The following is an 18,665-nucleotide window of genomic DNA, read 5'->3' on the forward strand; positions in this document are numbered from 1 at the left end:
TTTCTCTCGAGGTTCACGTGCTTGCCGACACGTTAGTCCCTGTTGTATCATACATTCACTTGGTGGTTTGGGAGCTAATAGGCGCCACACCTAGCCCAACACTTGGGCGCTGCAAGAACCTACACAATTGAGGGTACTCAAGGACGAGCAATTTACTAGAGTGGTTTTTGGCGCTCCGCCTGAAAATAAGCTAAAGAACCCCTCACAAATCACCGGGAGATGGCCACGAACAATCACCAACTGTCAAAGCACCTCCGCTACTCCAAGCCATCTAGCTAGCGATAACCACCAAGAGTAATAAGCAATCCCGCATCTCACACGATCAATAGTGTCACTAGATGCTCAAACTCTAAGCAAATGCACTAGAATCACTTCCAATCTCACAAAGATGATGAATCCATGAAGGAGATGAGTAGAAGATGTTTGGCTTAGCTCACAAGGATGCATCAATGATCAAAATGTCCAAGAGGGTGAGCCCAAGTTGGCCAACATCTATTGATGGACCCCACTCAATCACATACCCATTGGCCCGCTTGATGGACTGACTATGCATGCACCAGACGCGCTAGTACTGACTGGACACCTCCGGTCACTAGTGTCCAGTGCATCGCCGACTGCCACACATCCTAGCCATTTGAAAAGAGCCATTAGTACGGAACAGAGATATCCCAAAGCATGATTTTGGCAACCGGACCCATCCGGTCACCACTGTGTGCGGTTTCCAAATGGTGAATAGTACCACCATCGCGTATGGTCCATGACCGAGCCAAAGTTCGGTCGACCCAGTGTTGTTGTCCTTCACCTAAGCGTCTAGTCAAGCCAGAGAATCCCTTTCTCTTCTCTTTTTCATCCCTTGTGCAAATATGTTAACTCCACCAAGTTTTTAACACTTGTGTACGTGAGTTAGCATTTCAAAAATATGTTTTCCAAGGGATGTTAGCACTCACTAGGTCCTAATGCAAATGCATGGAGTTAAATCACCTAGTGGCACTTAGATAACCGTATTGACTTCAAGATCACCCCTCTTAATAGTACTACTATCTATCCTAAACCCAATCACACCTTCTATGGTGTCTTGATTGGTGAAATAAAAATCCCTATCAATACCTTTGCATCGATTCCATTGGATTTTTGTTTTTCTCTTTCTTTTTTTCCAAGTTGGAGCACTTGATCTTCAATTTGGCCACCTCCATCACCATGACCATCATCTTGCTCCACCACTTGAACTTGGACCACCCTAACTCATCCATCACTTAGATAAAGGGTTAGTCTAATAGGTTTCATCAATTAACCAAAAACCAAACTAGGGCTTTCACCCTTTCCGTAGGGCCCATCTAGCCGATAGGGACGTCTGGCATAGGACTTGTGTAACACCCCGGTGTTATGCAAGCATTTAGGCACTGTAAATCATGCATATTATGCATCATCAAGCATCATAATCATACATGCCTAATCATGTAAATAATAACTGAAACAATGCTTTGAAACATATGAAACATGCTCGTGAAACATGAATGTTGCATACACTTGTTTAAAGTTATTTTTGCCCTAATTATGCTTGCTAGGCTAATAAAACATGTTTGGCTATAATTGTAAATCATCTAGAATTATTTAGCATAATTTTTGGAGCAAAGTTTGTATTCAAACTTTTGACAAAATATTCTTTTGAAATTATTATTGAAAATGGTAAAAAATCCTCCCTATTTAGCTTTTACTTCCCAATTCAAAATCTAAGCAAAATTTTTAGTTGGTTCCTAAAGCAAAGTTGTAGAGGATTAAATTCTAAGCAACTTTTATTTTTGGGCCATTTTCAAAAGAAGTCATTTTCTTGCTCAAAATGGTACTTGAAAACTGATATTTGAAAATTCATTGAAAATAGAATTGGAAAATGCTTATCTCATTTAACGGGCCGCCGCCTCGCTTCCTGGCCTAGTCCGCAAGCCGGCCTGGCCTGCCCCGCACCTCGCCCGGCCTGCCTCAGCGCCGAGCCGTGCCCGTTCACCGCACACTCGCCTGACCGCGCCAGAGCGCGCACGCCGCGTGGCAGCCATGCGCCGATGAGCACGCCGTGCGGCACCGCCGGCCTGCCCCGCGCCCCTCCTGTCGCGCCTACACCCGCCACGCCGCGTCTGCCACCCCCTCCTCCATCTCATTTGCTTCCTCTCTTCCGCCAGCGCAAGCAGCAGCAGCGCACGCACCTGCCACCGCCCGCACAAGCGCCGTCGCCGGCGTTGGCCGTTTCGGCCGCTCCCGCTCGCCGTAGGCCGCTCCATCTCGCCAGCAGCACCGCCTCCACCTCTCGCAACCGGTGCTCGCGTCAGTTTGCAGTGGTAAGTCTTCTACGTCCGGAAATTCCTCGCCGGAGTAAGCTCTTCCTCGCTGGAGCTTGGCTCTGCGCGGACAGCCCCTCTCCGCTCCACCTCTCTCCTTCCTTTCGCGCGCGTGAGCACCGCCTTGCCCTCGCGAATCTCGTGCGCGCCTCCCCGTGCCCTGCCATGGCCAGAGTCGGCGTACCGCCAACGAGCCGTGCCACTGCTCCGCCATGCGTGCCGTCAAGCTCCATTCCGAGCTCCTCCCGTGCCTTCTCTTGGTGCACCGCGTCCGCCTTGTCGCGGGTGAGCTGCTGGTGGTGACCGCACCGACGGCTAGCTCACCGTCGGCGAGAGCCGGCCGGTTAGCTCCGCCCCTATTTTGGTCTGACCGACAGGTGGGGGCTGTTGACCCGTGGGGGCCCGCTCATCAGCGCCCTGACTCGGGTCTGGGTGCACAGCACCGGGTGCACCCAGCGTTTTCATCGGCTGATTTTTAAAAGGATTTAGGAAATGATTTTCTAGAAAATGTTAAATGTTTCCAAAAAGTCATAACTTGCTCAAAATAGCTCCAAATTTGTTGAAACAAATTTTGCTAGGTTCCTTGTCACTAGATCTACATGATAAAAATATTGCATGTCATTTTTTAGATACTTTAATGTAGAGCTTTATTTAATTCTTGATATTGCTGATATCTTATAAAATGTTTAGTAAATCCTATATGTATCAAAAAAATATGATTCCAAGTTTGTTACTCTTCTTGTGTAATGTACTTCCTAGGAAAAATATATGCCATGCATGTCCTGTAGAAAAATTATGAGGTGTAGTTCAAGTGCCGTTAATGGCTGATTTTTGTTATTTTTGCTAGAGAGCAAAATTTGTATAAAACATGCATGTGATAATTTTTGTACAGTGATTATTTACTATTTAGAACCTAGGAAAAATACTAAATCTGTTGTTTGACACTTTTCATAATACAAAGTATTTTCATGCTCATATTTAGGTCCAAGCTTGTCATTTTTGTGTAGGCTATTCCACTTATCCAAATGCCATAAAAATTTGATGGTAGACTACTTAGGGTAGTACTGTGCTATGGTAATTTTCTAAGATTTTTCTATGCTATAAAAATAGATGTTGCTATTCAAACCTATTATTAATTATGGTGTAATCAAATGTTGCTTTATGCATGATTAAGAAATTAGTGAAGCTTTGGTGTATCTTTGAAGCATTTAATGAGATGTGTTGACTTAGCATATTAGTAGTAGAAGAGAATGCAGTAGATGACATGTGCTTGTAGTACATGTTCTTGGATGATGTTGACTACCTTGCATGCAAGCATATTCATTGTGTTCATTTCATCCGATGCACCTTTTGCATAAGCACTTACGCACCTGCATCATACAGGATCGCAAACCGAGAGCCCGGTCATCGTACCCAAGGAGCCCGAGGAGCAGCTCGAGGTGCAGTCGCAAGAAGTGACCGAAGCAGACGAGGAGGACGTTGAGGAACTTCCAGAGTGCCCCGATCACCGCCCGAGCTCCTTCGAGAGAGGCAAGCCCCGGAGCATTTTTCTCCTCGGTTTGTGATTACTAATTAATGCTTTACTTTAATTGATGCATTACATTCAGGAGTTGTTTGCAACCGTTGCCGCATTATACCTTATTTACCTTTGTTATACTATATCCTTGTTACCCTGGTATCCGCAGTCAAGTCAATGCTTAGCTGGCTTAGACCGGTAGAAGCCGGGTGATTTCCTGTCACCTGCGAGCTATATGTGGTTACCTGGATCTGCTTGGATAACTATGTAGTCATGGTATAACTAAGTGTTAATTTAAAGTTGAGACCGGATGGAGACTTATAGGGTTTTGCACTGTAGTGCTTTCCGTCTGTGTCGATTAAGGACCGACCGTTGTTGGGCCTCGGGTCATGTTGAACGCATGCCTTACATTTAGCTGGCCGAATAACGTACCTTTCGACCACGAAGCTGGGAGATTATTCGGGCCGAGTGGATTGCTCGCAGCGCACTGTACTAGAGCAGGTGTGGTAGGACACGGGGGCGCGATGATAAGACCAAAAGGCAGTCGGTCGGCCCCCAGGTACATGTGGTTCCTGGCAAACTCAAGATTTTTCCTGGATAGTTGACTTGGTGACCGATACCTCACTTTAGCGGGTGAGTGAGGTTTGTGTAAGGAATAAATTACCAGCTGGTTAATAATCGATTCAAATCGCCATCGTTCACTGGATAGTGAACACTTGACTTGAGTTACTTCATCATAGTAATGTTGATGGAACACTTGGACAGTTATAATGGATATGACATTATGGAAGTTGTTAATGATCATTGGTTATCATTATTTGCTTAATCACATGCTTGCTCTAGTATAGGTGCAAATATAGTCGATAGGTTAATAATAATTAACTTGACAATAATGCTTTGGGAAAGGTTCTTGAAATGCTAAAAATGCCTTTTTGCAAATGAGTCAGCTACCCTACTATAAAGCCCTTCATAATCCTTGGTGTCACTTTATTTTCGGTTATGTCGGATAAGTCTAGCTGAGTACCTTCTCGTACTTAGGGTTTTGTTCCCACTTGTTGCAGATGGACAGATGTATTACGGCTACTGTATCAACTGCCTTTATCCTGCGATAGGTGATGCTTAGGACCATGGGCATGGTCATTCCTTATGTCTCGTCTAATGCTTTTATTGGAGATGATCATTAGCTGGCACTGTATTTGAACTCCGTGTGAGTGTGTGTGGTTTTGAACAAATGGCTTCCGCTACTTCTATTTGAACTTGGTTTATAATAACTATGTTTAAACTCTGATGTACCTGTGATGCGAACATTTATGTAATATGTGATGGTGACCGCTAAACTTATTACGATCTTGGCTGGTACGTGAGTTGGTTTGAAATCCTTCGTGATTTCACGGACTACCGGGTTATACGGGCTTAAGTTTGCTAAATCGTCTGCTCTGGCGGGTGATTTTCTTACTTAATTTCGTATAATTGGTCAGTTCTGTTACAGCTTGCCTCGGCCAAGTTCATCGTCTTTTGAGCACTGCTGGGGAACTTAGCTATTCGAGGATTCAACCAAGTGTTACCTTGTGAGGGGGGAGGCAAGTCAAAGTATCAAAGGGACAAAGCTATCCCTTGTCCAGGTATGGTTGAGTACCTATTTCTTAGGGGTTTTTGGATTCTCGCTATTATAATTTTCCAACTTTTGAAAAACACCATTACAATTCACCTTATTGGAAACTTGCCATTGCAATTCTGTTTCTCCCACGACCATGCCCAGATCTATGTATGGAGCATACCTGGGCCAAATTGTAGACAACATATTCCCATATATCCCTGCTATATTGCCCCTGATTATGAGGATAACGCAGGAGCGGCGGCGCTAGCCTTTGTCTTCTCAAGCGTCAGCCCGCGTTGGTTTCTTCTCAGGCCCTATGCCATCACTATGGGAAGGAGGATCCGTGCCTCTACCATCTTCACCACTTCGACGCCGATGCCGAGCCAAGTACCATCGCTGCCCAAATCCGATACGTGGCTAGAGCAAGCATAAACCGTTGTCGGCTAATGGCGTTGTGGGGGCACTTCCTCCACCACTCTCACAGTGCAAGTCTGAGAGGTCCTTGCCATCACATACCGCGTCGCCAGAGTACGAGTCCTAGAAGATAGGTAGGAACTTGTTCCCGGTGCTGCTCACCACTAACAAGCCCTTCTTCGGTGGCGGCATGCTCTTGTTCCACACCCTCCAAGCGATGGCGCGCCTACTCCTCAGCCTTAGGCCGACACCAAGGATGTCATGCATCGAACTTGAAGGACGCGGGCATGGATGCTGTGGCGCTCCCGCTGCTTGAAGTGCAAGCGCAAGCGAAGGTGGAAGGGGAGGCCACACAACCTCTCATGGAGTCTAACATTGCGCCGACGCTGGACATCTTCAAGGCAGCAATGGCCATGAGACCAAGGAGCTCAAGGCGTGGCCCGACGTGGCAGCTCGCTGATGTCCCTAGTTCCCTAAAGAATAACAATGTAAATATATAAATCATTGGGATAGAGGAGCATAAGTCACATGTTTTATAATAAATGTATTGCACCCTCTTTCACAATATTTGAGCTCTATTTGTGCCCCCTCCATCTACAACAATTTTCCATATAAACATCAAATTGACCTTAGTTAAGGATATTCTAAAGTAAATGAAGATGTCACACTAGAAGTGCATAGATATTTCATCTTGACATTTTACTATATGGTCCTAAAGAAACATAATCATGGTAAAAATATAAATCACACCCTCAATGTTTTAAATTAAATAAAAAGTCAAACTTGCCATCCCTCTTCCCATTACCTTGGTGGAGAAGAATACAAAATATATGTAGTCCTCGTCCGAAGCAATGATCCCAATTACATTTGCCAGAAGCCCCATGGATTTAAATATACTTTTATTTTGAAACTCATAATGAATACCAAAATTTGGACGATCCAAAGGTGCACCACATTCCACCATATCTCAATTGTGTGCCTGTGCAAAAATTACCCAAATATATATCAAAATTGCCGCAACTATCAAAAGGATAATGTAGATGTAAATGAGTATATGGAATTCTAAGTCCAAGTAGTGGACACGAGTTCCATTTATAGTTTTACAAAATGGTCCTAAACATACATAAATCGCCATAAAACATCAAACAGTAAAAAAACAACAAAATATAATCCCTTTGTATGTATTGTCACTCCTAGAGGATAAGGTTGTAAATATGTAAATCACTATCCTAGAGGAGCAAAAGAAGCATGTTTCCTAATAATTATTTTAAAAATGAGTCATCCTATATCTCAATTTTGTAACCCTCATGTAACAATAAAGATATTTTTTGTAACTATGAAAAAATTATTCTAAAAGTAAATGAACATTACCACTACAAGTCCAAATAGTTCACATATATACCATCATGATATTTTTTACTAAATAGTCCTTAATTCATAACTAATTCTCCAAATGATTAGAAGCATATACCGGATCACACTAAAAATTATTCACATCCTCGCAAAAAATTGATATCATTAGAAGAACAATCCTCCTATGTCTCATGTCCCTCCTAAAACGGGAAGAGTGTAAATATATAATCATTGGCATAGAACAACAAAAGTTGCATCTTTCATATTACCACATGCACATCCTTTTTCACAATATCTAAATTGTGCATCCCATATGACAAAAATTGGCCATATAGAGATAATATTTACCTTGATTGTGGCAAGGATATTTTAAAAGCAAATGGACATGGCACATTAGAAGTCCAAAACAATGCACATATATTTCATCATGAAATTTTTACTAAATGATCCTATATAAATAACTTGGTTTGTGTGTGAGTTGCCAACCCTTGGCTTGGAGCCCAAGACCCTAGTTGACCCCTAGTGGACCCCATAAGGGTGTGTACATGCTTGGTGACACATGTATACACACATAGAAGTCCAAGGTATAACATAGAATGGGAAATAGAAATAGAAAAGGAATTAGAATTAAAGAAGAATTAGAAAAGGCCAAAGCAGCCGTTGCCGGGCCAGCTGACGTGGCCCAACTCAGCCTCACGCCCGCCTCGCTGAGACTGGCCCAACACCGTGGCCCAACTCCCTCCCACGCGTGGCTGAGCTGGCCCATGCCATGCCCCGTGTCGTGATGAGCCGATGTCGTCGCCTCACGCTGTCTCTAACAGGTGGGTCTGCTTTGTCATCCTCTTCCTCGTGGCCCTCTGCTTTTGCGCCGGAACAGAGCAAAGGCACCAGGGAAAAATCTTCCCTGTTGGCTACCCATAGCAAGGCTATTGGCCACGGACACACGGATGGGCACCACGTCCGTGATCCATGGCTTTCGAGCCCACCCCCAGTCTGTGCCGCGCCATGTTGATGCACCCACCGTGGCCCCAACCGGTGACGCCACCCCATCCCCCTTGACCGCCGACGTGTTCGAATTAGGAGCGCCAGCGGGTGCGCAACCACCTCGCGCCCCCAAAACCTTAGCCAGGCGCCTTGATCGTCCTCCACATACCCCTTCGCCTCCATCCACCGTCCGCCGCTCGCCATGGCCACGACCTCCCTATAGAGGGCACCCCCGGTGCCCTAGCGCCTCACCCTTGCCCCGCCGCCACCTAGTGGCATTCCACGACCATCACAATGCCCTAGAGGGGGAGAAGGAGGAAGGGAAGGAGCCAAGCCAGTTGGAGTTGTTCGAGCTCGCCGGAGAATAAGATGGCGCCCGGATCGTCTTCCTCGCCGTAGCGGTTTGGCACTGCACTGCTACCTCTCACCATGGCCTTGACTCACCACTGCACCACCATCCTACCTACCCCCGCCACCACGGTGAGCCCCCGATGCCGCTTTCTCATGCTCACCACCGTGGACCAGCCCTAGCCATGCCGCCGTGTTCTCCCCCTTCGGAGCACCAAAGGCTGGCCTTTTACCGTCGGGATGCACCGCACACGTGCACACATGCACACGAGCCAAGGGCTAGCCCTGCAGAGCCACTGGTTCTCGGGAACGCCATCACCTACATGTCGCACCCGCCACGGTCGCCATGGCCAGCGTTGAAAGTTTGAGATGGCGGACTAGAGGGGGTGAATAGTCTTTTCTAAATTTAATCGCGTCGGCTAACCGAAACAAATGCAGAATTAAAATAATCGTTCTAGCCAAGACTACACCCCTCTATCGAAGTTCACAGGCACATTATAAAGATCCTAATTAGGCAACAAAGGTGCCAGGCTAGCTAGAGCTCACCTATCCAATTCTAGGAGCAAGGTCACATAAACCTATGCCACTAGTATTTTGCACACCGGGGAGCTCCTACACAATTCTAGTAAGCAAAAGCACAAAGCTTCTAAGCTCACTAGCAATATTCAATAACAAGGCAACCAATGCTAAATTAGAGAGCACAAATACTTAGCTACACAAACTAAGCAATGTGACTAACAAGGTTACACAAACCAAATTAGCCATGCAATGGTGCTACTTCTATGCTACACAAGCAAGAAGGTAACTAGTGAGCTACACAAGCTAACTAATTACAAGAGCAACTACACAAGCACAATGTATATGAAAGTAATTACAAGCTTGTGTAAGGAGATTACAAACCAACATGAAGAACAATGTTGATACGGTGATTTTTCTCCCGAGGTTCACATGCTTACCAACACACTATGTCCCCATTGAGACAAGCTCCAAGGTTGTCGCCGGTCCTCTTGCTAGTGGTGACCCACAAGTCACACTCTCCCACGTGGAGTGCTTACCACAAGCTCTAGCACTTGACCTAGCCAGACCACTTGTTGCCCTTCGCATCTCTCTCTACTAGAGTTGCTCTTCGTGGCTCCCGTGGGGCAAGCACAATGCCCCTCACAAAGCTCTTCTCTAGAGCACCGCACAAGCTTCTTATAGGCTTCGATGGAGACCACCACCAAGCCATCTAGGAGGTGGCAACCTCCAAGAGTAACAAGCACCACTGGCTTACAAGATGACCACCTAGTGCCACTCAATGCAACCTCATGATGCAATCATGCTAGAATCGCTCACTCACTCGATCGGATGAACACTATCAAGCTCAAGTGAGTGATAGGGCTCCCAAGCACTCTCAAGCATGGATACAAAGTCCCTCAAGGTGCTCCTTCATAGCCATGGCTGAGACACCCTTCTTTTATAACCCCACGGGCTAAAATAGCCATTACCTCTTCACTGGGCTTTCTGCACATCGACCAGACACGCTGGTCCACTTGACCGGACGCGCTAATTCCTGCGTTCGGTTGCTGACGTGCTTCCACATGTCACTAGCCATTTTAAACTAACTATTGCCACCAATGGCTATCTCACGTGCGTGCCTTCATCCACAGATCGGATGCGCTGCTTAGCTTGACCAGACTCACCACACCTCAGCGTCCAGTCAACAACAGAGAGCTCCCAGAGCCTTCAAAACATGACCAGACGCGTCCGTTCACATATGACCGAATGCGCCACCGCTTGAGTCTGGTCATTTCTAGAGAGCTCCCTGAGCCTCTGTTTTGTGACCGGACGCATCAGGTCAGTCATGATCGGACACAGCACCTGAGTTCGATCCTTCACGGCCTGCCACGCATCACTGCTGCTCCTGATGCCACCACATCAGCGTACATCAGCGTTGACCGGACATGGCCACTGCGTATTAGGCCACCTCTTTGCCCAGCATCTGGTCACTCGACCAAGACCGCATGCTCTCTGCTGTCACTAGACCGGATGCGCTGGTCCTCCCGAGGCCAGCGTCCGATCACTCATAGTGACATGTTTCGCCTCTGTTTCTTCGTCGAGTTGATCTATTTCAACTCCAACTTCTTTCTCCTTTGCAAATGTGCCAACACCGCCAAGTGTACACCAACATGTGTATGTGTGTTAGCTTTTCACAAACATTTTAAGGAGTTAGCCACTCAACTAACCACGCCACTCGATCCTAGCGATGATGCAAAGTTAGATCATTCGAGTGGCACTAGATGACTGATATACAAACAAGTTTGCTCCTCTTGATAGTACGACCATCTATCCTAAACCCGGTCATCAACTCCTCTACACTCCTATGACGGGTGAAATAAAATGCCCTAGGTTATACCTTTGCCTTACGCATTCCATTCCATCTCCTCCAATGTTGATGCAAGACATGCACCAACATGATCAACAATGATATGATCCACTTCATATCATCACGTGATCATATTGGTTCATCGATCTTGACTTCACTTGCTCTTCATAGTTGCCTCGGTCCATCGGTGCTAAGTCATCACTCAACTTGCCCTTCACACTTGTAACTGGTCCGTCGAGCCAAGTCATGTCTTGACCTTCTCCACCTTGATCACATGACTCAATATCATGTCTCATGTGCAATGAGCTCCTTCATCATCACATGTGTGAGCTTTACAACATCTCTAAGCCATTTCCACCTCCATGGCATATGTTGCTTACACATATGTACCTATGGACTAATCACCTGTGTATCTCACATAAACATAATTAGTCCACCTAGGGTTGTCACTCAATTACCAAAACTAAACAAGGACCTTTTAGGTGTCCGCCACGTCACCACCCCGTTACAGCCACCTCTAGCCGGTAGAGATAAAATGACCACCCAGCGAGATTCGCCTCACCGAGAGACACGACGTGCGCTAGGTAGAAGGGGAAGGAGACCCCTAGGAGCCGCTGGCCATGTTCCACCTCGCTAGAACTGCACACCTCCCATGCCACCACCATGTTCTCACCGATCCCAGCTGCCTCGCGATACGAGGAGGGGCCGATGATATCCACCATCACCTCATGAATGTAGCCGTGTAGGTGGATTAGCCTAGGGCCTACCCTACCCCTAGATTCCTCAGAGCTGAGAGCTCGCTAGAGCTACGCCGTGTCCGCCACCTTGGTGCAGACTCCATCGTGGACTCTGGTCGCCGGTGCCGCCTCCTACAGCACCTCGGTGACCCCAATTAGGTAAAAGGCTACCCCTTTTTAACCCCCATTGGCCAATTTGGCTAGGCCTCACGTGCCGCCCCCGCTGCCATTGTGACCGACGTCGAGGAGATCGTAGTCATCGTCTGAGCCTTTGTTGACCCCATCAGAGATCCCATGGGGCCCACGGAAACCCCAACGGCTATGCCGAGCATGTCTCGCTTGCTCGTCATGGTGTTACCACACCACCGAGCCTGTGCCGCCATCGTGCACCGCTACCGAACCTCATCGGTGGCCAAGGTGCTGCCTTTATCGCCCCACCGTGCCTGCACTAGCCCATAAAGGCCCTAGGAGGCCATAACGACCCCACCGAGTCACCACCAAGCCCCGCTGGGTGACTTTGTCGTTGGCAAGCGCGAGCGAGAAGATGAGCCCCTTCTTGGTGACCTTCCCTACACTCGATGCACTGTGAACCACAGAGGGAGAGGGAGGCATGGACGAGGTCCACCATGGACCCTCTCTGTGGTCCATAGACCCATGCCACCCGGACCACCGTGATCCATGCATGTAGACCAAGCCCAATAGGAGCCTAGTTGAGCCATGTGGCCGCCTACCTGGGTGACACGTGTCCGGGCCTAGCCTAGCCCAGACCGGCCCAACCCGACACATTATCCGGCCCACCAGGCCTAGCCCAAGCCTGGTCAACCATTGACCATTGACCTGGTCCCACGTGTCAGTGACCGTGTTTCCCGCGCATAATCCCGTGCTGCCATATGTCAAGCCCTGGATTTTCCTATTCTTTTTCTTTTTAGAAAATGATTTAAACATAGAAAATTCATATGACCTTAGAAAAATATGAAACCAGTGCCTAATTTTTTTCTAAAAATGAACTCTACGTCATAGGCTTGTGTTTGAGTGCATTTGGATCTTTTGAATATCTGTTGCTTCTTTGATATCATCTATAGGAGTTGCTTATCGTAGCTATATGTCTCGTTTGACAGACCCAGAGGAGCCGCAGACTGAGTACGACTTTGACTACACTGAGGAGCTTAGAGACAACCTGCCAGGTGCCACGTCCCACCTAACCTCGTAGAATCCTATTAGACATGCTACAATATAGATGCTAGTGCTTTACTTTTATGCAAACGATTTGTGATAGGTTGCAGGGTAGAATTACTTGTGAGCCATTACCTTGTCGCAACCTATACCCCTGCACACCCGCTATTAGGTTAGACGCTCGCTTACTTACTTGCTATTGCTTCTACTACACATTATATCTGTGATGTGATGCTTGGTGGAGGATTGCATGTGAGTGGTTAAGGCACTGGGTGCCGGTAATGTGGTAACAACCGGGGAGATCTTGGTGTGTGTTTCGGATGTGTGGTGAGGGTTGAGTCGATTAGGTAGGATCTTATGACAAGTCGTTGGACGAGTCTTGCCAGGGGGTGTGACCTGGGCATCCCCTATGAGTGGTACCTATGGCGGGTGCATGTGAGATGAGGAGATCCCATGGTGGAGTGTCTTTGTGGGATGAAGCCCCGGGATGGAGGTGTCATCGAGGTATAGGGTGTTGGTTATCCCCTATTGAGAAGATATCCTATCTGGTTCCCCTAAGGACTCATATGTCAAGAGAACCGGATCATAGGACCCTACGTACACACCACTCGCCCCTGAATGGGCGGGGGATGGTTACCCAACCAACTAGGGCGGTGCCACTACTATTAGGTTGGAAGTGGATAGTGTAGGGAGGTACGAGCGTATGGCCCAACCCTCCTAAGATAGTGTAGTGACCTTTGGGGGCCCGGTACTATGTCTCACAGTCTCAGCATGCCGGTGGACTCTAGGGTGGCCCAGGGCTGAGTGGTAGGGTGGCACCATACCGGTTGGGAGGCAGTCGATATTAGCCTAGGCGGGGCACTACCAATGATGGTGATCTTGTGGTTCTAGGTGTACACGCTCTGCAGAGTTGATCGATCTATACGTATATCCGTGTCCTTGGATATGGACATTCCTATGACCTACGCTTCCCTTGATTAGTGAGTGGAGTCCTTTCTTCTCTCCCCCTAGGTTCTTGTGTTAGTTTTCGGCTTTGGCCGATGAGGCAAGGTACAAGCATGAGTCGTCCTTGTTGCCTAGAGAGTGTAAGAGTGGTAAGATGTGTGTGATGGGATGGGAGAACATGTGGATGAGATGGGTTAAAACTTGATGAATTATTATTAAAACTTGACATACTCGTATAGGAAAACTACAACCACAAATAGGTCTTTTGCTCTACCCTTGCATTCCACTACCAAAAAGCAAACGCAAAGCATAGGATAGGAGCCAGTGGCCAGTATAAATCATACTGATAATTGTTTGACAGGTTCTGAGCCCGAGTACGACTACCAGAGAAACGGTTGGGAGGATTAGAGGTCTTGTTCCTGCACTCAAGTTTGGTTGAGAAGATGGAGTCAACGTCCGCTGCCTTTCTACTTGATGTTGTTCTAGATGTTGTATTCTCTGAGTGATTCTGCTAAGTGACGATGTAATAATGAGTAAATCTTGTTATTTATACTCTCTTTAAGACAGGTATTCGATGTATGACTGTGATATCGACTATTATTTGGTAATGTGATGGGATGATCATATGGGACTATCACGTTATACTTCGAATCTATGTATTTTCCTTTGAAGAAATTGGGATCATTTCAATAACTCCGATAGATTTAACTATATTTTCATCCTCCAGTTCATGGTGAGTATCAAACTCCAAAGGATCTAATGGTGCCCATATTACTATATATCAATTATGCGTTCCCCATGTAGCAAAAAACTATCGAAATAGATATCAGAATAGCCTCAACTATCAAAAGGATATTGTGGAAGTGAAAATGATGTATTCTAAGTCCAAGTAGTGAATACGAATTATATTTCTAGTGTTACAAAATGGTCATGAACAAAAATAAGATCAAAATAAATTATAGGTTCACATGAAAAAATCAAAATAGTTAAATAATAATCCCTTTGTATCTATAATCTCTCCCTAAGGGAGAAAATTGTAATGTGTAAACCATTGGCTTGGAGGAGCAAAAGTAACATGTGCTCATAGTAATTGTTTCAAAAATTGGGCATCCACTTTCATCGTATGTCATCTCTACACTCCATGTAATAAGAGTTGTCCATATAAAGATCTACTTTTTTACTAAATGATCCTAAACAGACACATGCATCGCCAAAATTTCAAAATGGTCTTAAACTTATACATAATCACAATAAAAAACATATTCTCATGCTCACAAAAATTGAAAACCAATAGAAAAGTAGCCCTCTTGTATCTCATGTCCCTTCCTGAAGGAGAAGATTGTAAATATACAAATCTTTGACATAGAAGACCAAAATTCATGTGTTTCATAATTATATAAAAACATTGTTCATGCTCTCTCACAATCCCTAAGTTGTGCACCACCATATGAAAACAATTATCCTTACAAAGATTGAATTTTCATTAACTCTAGCAAGGATATTTTAAAAGCAAATGAACTTGGCACATTAGAAGTCTGAAACAATGCACATATATTTCATTGGGACATTTTAACTAATTGGTCCTATACAAACACAAAAGCATGACAAAAAATGTAATCACATCCTCATGTTTTTTAAATCAATAAAAAATAATCTTGTCATCTCTCCTTTGCGGTCCTCATTCTGAGCAATGATTTCGAATAAAAAGAATCCTTTGCAATAACTCCCATTGATTTAGATATGTTTCTATTTTTCCTATTCATCACGAGTAGCAAAAGTCAAGAGGATCAGATTGTGTACTATTTCACCATATCTTAATTGTCTACCCCCCTTTTGGCAAAAGAGATATATAAATAAATAACAAAATTGCCACAACCATCTAAAGGATATTGTAGATATAAATGAATATGTCGCATTCTAAGTACGAGAAGTGGAAATTGATTTCATTTCTAGCTTTACAAAATGGTCCTAATAATATATATACAATCATAATAAAAATTCACATCATAAGCAATATCAAAACTAACAATAAAACAATCCCCTTGTATCTATCATCACTTCCCTAAAGGAGAAGATTGCAAATAGGTAAATCACTAGCCTAAAGAGCAAAAGTTGTCTGTTAAGTGCCATAGGTATACAAAAATGTACACCCTCTATTTTTATCATCCTTATGAACTTATATAACTGATTACGCTAAACAAGGAATGCATATAACAAAATATCATAGCATCTTTTAGTTGATTTACACATGAATAAATTTAGTCTCCAAATGAATGGCGTAAATAATGTAACGGCTTATCCTCGTTGTGGTCATCATATAGCGCTAATTTATTTTGATTATTCAGCATGGTTTGTAGTTTAGTATACTATTATAACTTGCCTCACTAAAACACCAACTCTTTCATAGTCCTCGTCTTAATACAAGAATATATTAAAATGACTTATTTAAATATATTATTATTATGTATAATCTACAAAATTAAAATAAAATACATTATTCAAAATGCCTCAAAAAATAGACCACTTAAAAACACAAAGCTCAAACTTTTCCCTCTAAAATCAAAATAAAGGTTTCTAAAAGGCGGGAATTTTGTGGAAATATATCATAGCAAAAAGTTGTAGAAATCAGTTTATTTTCAGGGGAAAACACATAAAATAAATAGGAAAAATCAAAATACCAAATACATATTACAAAGGGAACCTAAAAGAAAAATCCATCCTCTCTTACCTAATCATGGTAAAAAATATAAATCACATCCTCAATATTTTAAAATAAATAAAAAGTCAATCTTGCCATCTCTCCTCCCATTACCTTGGCGGAGAAGAATATAAAATATACGCAATCCTCGTCTGGAGCAATGATCCCAATTATAAGGAATCATTTGCCAAAATTCCCATACATTTAAATGTATATTCATTTTAAAACTCACAACGAATACCGAAATTTGGAGGATCCAAAGGTGCACCACATTCCACCATATATCTCAATTGTGTGCCCCCACAAACATTACCCAAGCAAATAGATATCAAAATCGTAGCAATTATCAAAAGAATATTGTAGAAGTAAATGAGTATATGGAATTCTATGTCCAAGTAGTGAACATGGGTTTCATTTATAGTTTTACAAAATGGTCCTAAACATACATAGATTGCCATAAAAATAATTCACTTGATCAAAAAGTCAAAAACAATAATCTAATCCCTTTGTATGTATTATCACTCCTAGAGGACAAGGTTGTAAATATTTAAATCATTGTCCTAGAGGAGCAAAAGTAGCATGTTTCCTAATAATTATTTTTAAAAATGGTTCATCCTCTATATCAATTTTCCAACCCTCATGTAATAATAAAGATAATTTTTTTGTAACAATGGCAAAGTTATTCTAAAAGTAAATAATGAACACAACCCACTACAAGTCCAAATAGTTCACATATATACCATTGTGATATTTTTACTAAATGGTCCTAAACAAATGCATTCATAGCCAAATTTTATAAATGATCATAAGCATATACCTAATCATAATAAAAAAAATTATTCACATCCTCACAAAAAAAATGATATCAATAGTAAAACAATCCTTCTATGTCTCCTATGTCTCATGTCCCTCCTGAAGGGGAAGAGTGTAAATATATAATCATTGGCATAGAACAACAATAGTTGCATGTTTCATAATACATGCACATCCTATTTCACAATATCTAAATTTTGCACCCCATATGACAAAAATTGACCATATAGAGATCAAATTTACCTTGATTATGGCAAGGATATTTTAAAAGCAAATGAACTTGCACGTGAGAAGTCCAAAACAATGCACATATATTTCATCGTGACACCTTTACTAAATGATCCTATACAAGCACACAATCATGATAAAAAAATATAATCACATCCTCTTATTCTTTTAAAATAAATAAAAAACCAATATTATCATGTCTCATACCCTTACCTTGTTGAAGAATATAAAATATATGAGTTCCTCATCCGGTGTAATGAATTCAAAAACAAAGAATCCATTGTAATAACTCCTATAGATTTAACTATATTTTAATTAATTCTCCAGTTCTTGGTGAGTATCAAACTACAAAGGATCTAATGGTGCCCATATTACCATATATCAATTATGTGTTCCTCATTTAGCAAAAAACTATCCAAATAGATATCAAAATCGCCTCAACTATCAAAAGGATATTGTGGAAGTGGAAATGATGTATTCTAAGTCCAAGTACTCTCTCCGTCCTGTAATACAGTGCGTTCTACAATTCAAAATTTATTCTCAAATACAATGCATTCTAGAGGACAAAAACTAATTTTATATTAAATACTTTCCATTCATCAACCAATTATTATTAATCACATTCATGATAGCGTCTGATTAGGAAATAAAATGAGGGTACATGCGTCTTTTACGCCTAGAATGCACTATATTACAGGACAAAGGGAGTAGTGGATATGAATTACATTTCTAGTGTTACAAAATGGTCATGAACAAACATAAGATCAAAAGAAATTATAGGTTCACATGGTAAAAAAAATAAAAAAATTAAAATAATAATCCCTTTGTATCCACAATCTCTCCCGAAGGGAGAAAATTGTAATGTGTAAACCATTAGTTTGGAGGAGCAAAAGTAGCATGTTTCATAATAATTGTTTTAAAAATTAGGCACCCACTTTCACCGTGTCTCAGCTCTACACTCCATGTAATAAGAGTTGTCCATATAAAGATCAATTCTTTTACTAAATTGTCCAAAATAGACACATTCATTGCCAAATTTTCAAAATGGTCCTAAACTTATACATAATCACAATAAAAATCATATTCATGGTCACAAAAATTGAAAACCAAGCAGCCCTCTTGTATCTCATGTTCCTCCCCAAAGGAGAAGATTGTAATAAATAT

Source organism: Miscanthus floridulus, chromosome 2 (genome assembly GCF_019320115.1).
Source record: "Miscanthus floridulus cultivar M001 chromosome 2, ASM1932011v1, whole genome shotgun sequence".
Lineage (NCBI taxonomy): Eukaryota > Viridiplantae > Streptophyta > Magnoliopsida > Poales > Poaceae > Miscanthus > Miscanthus floridulus.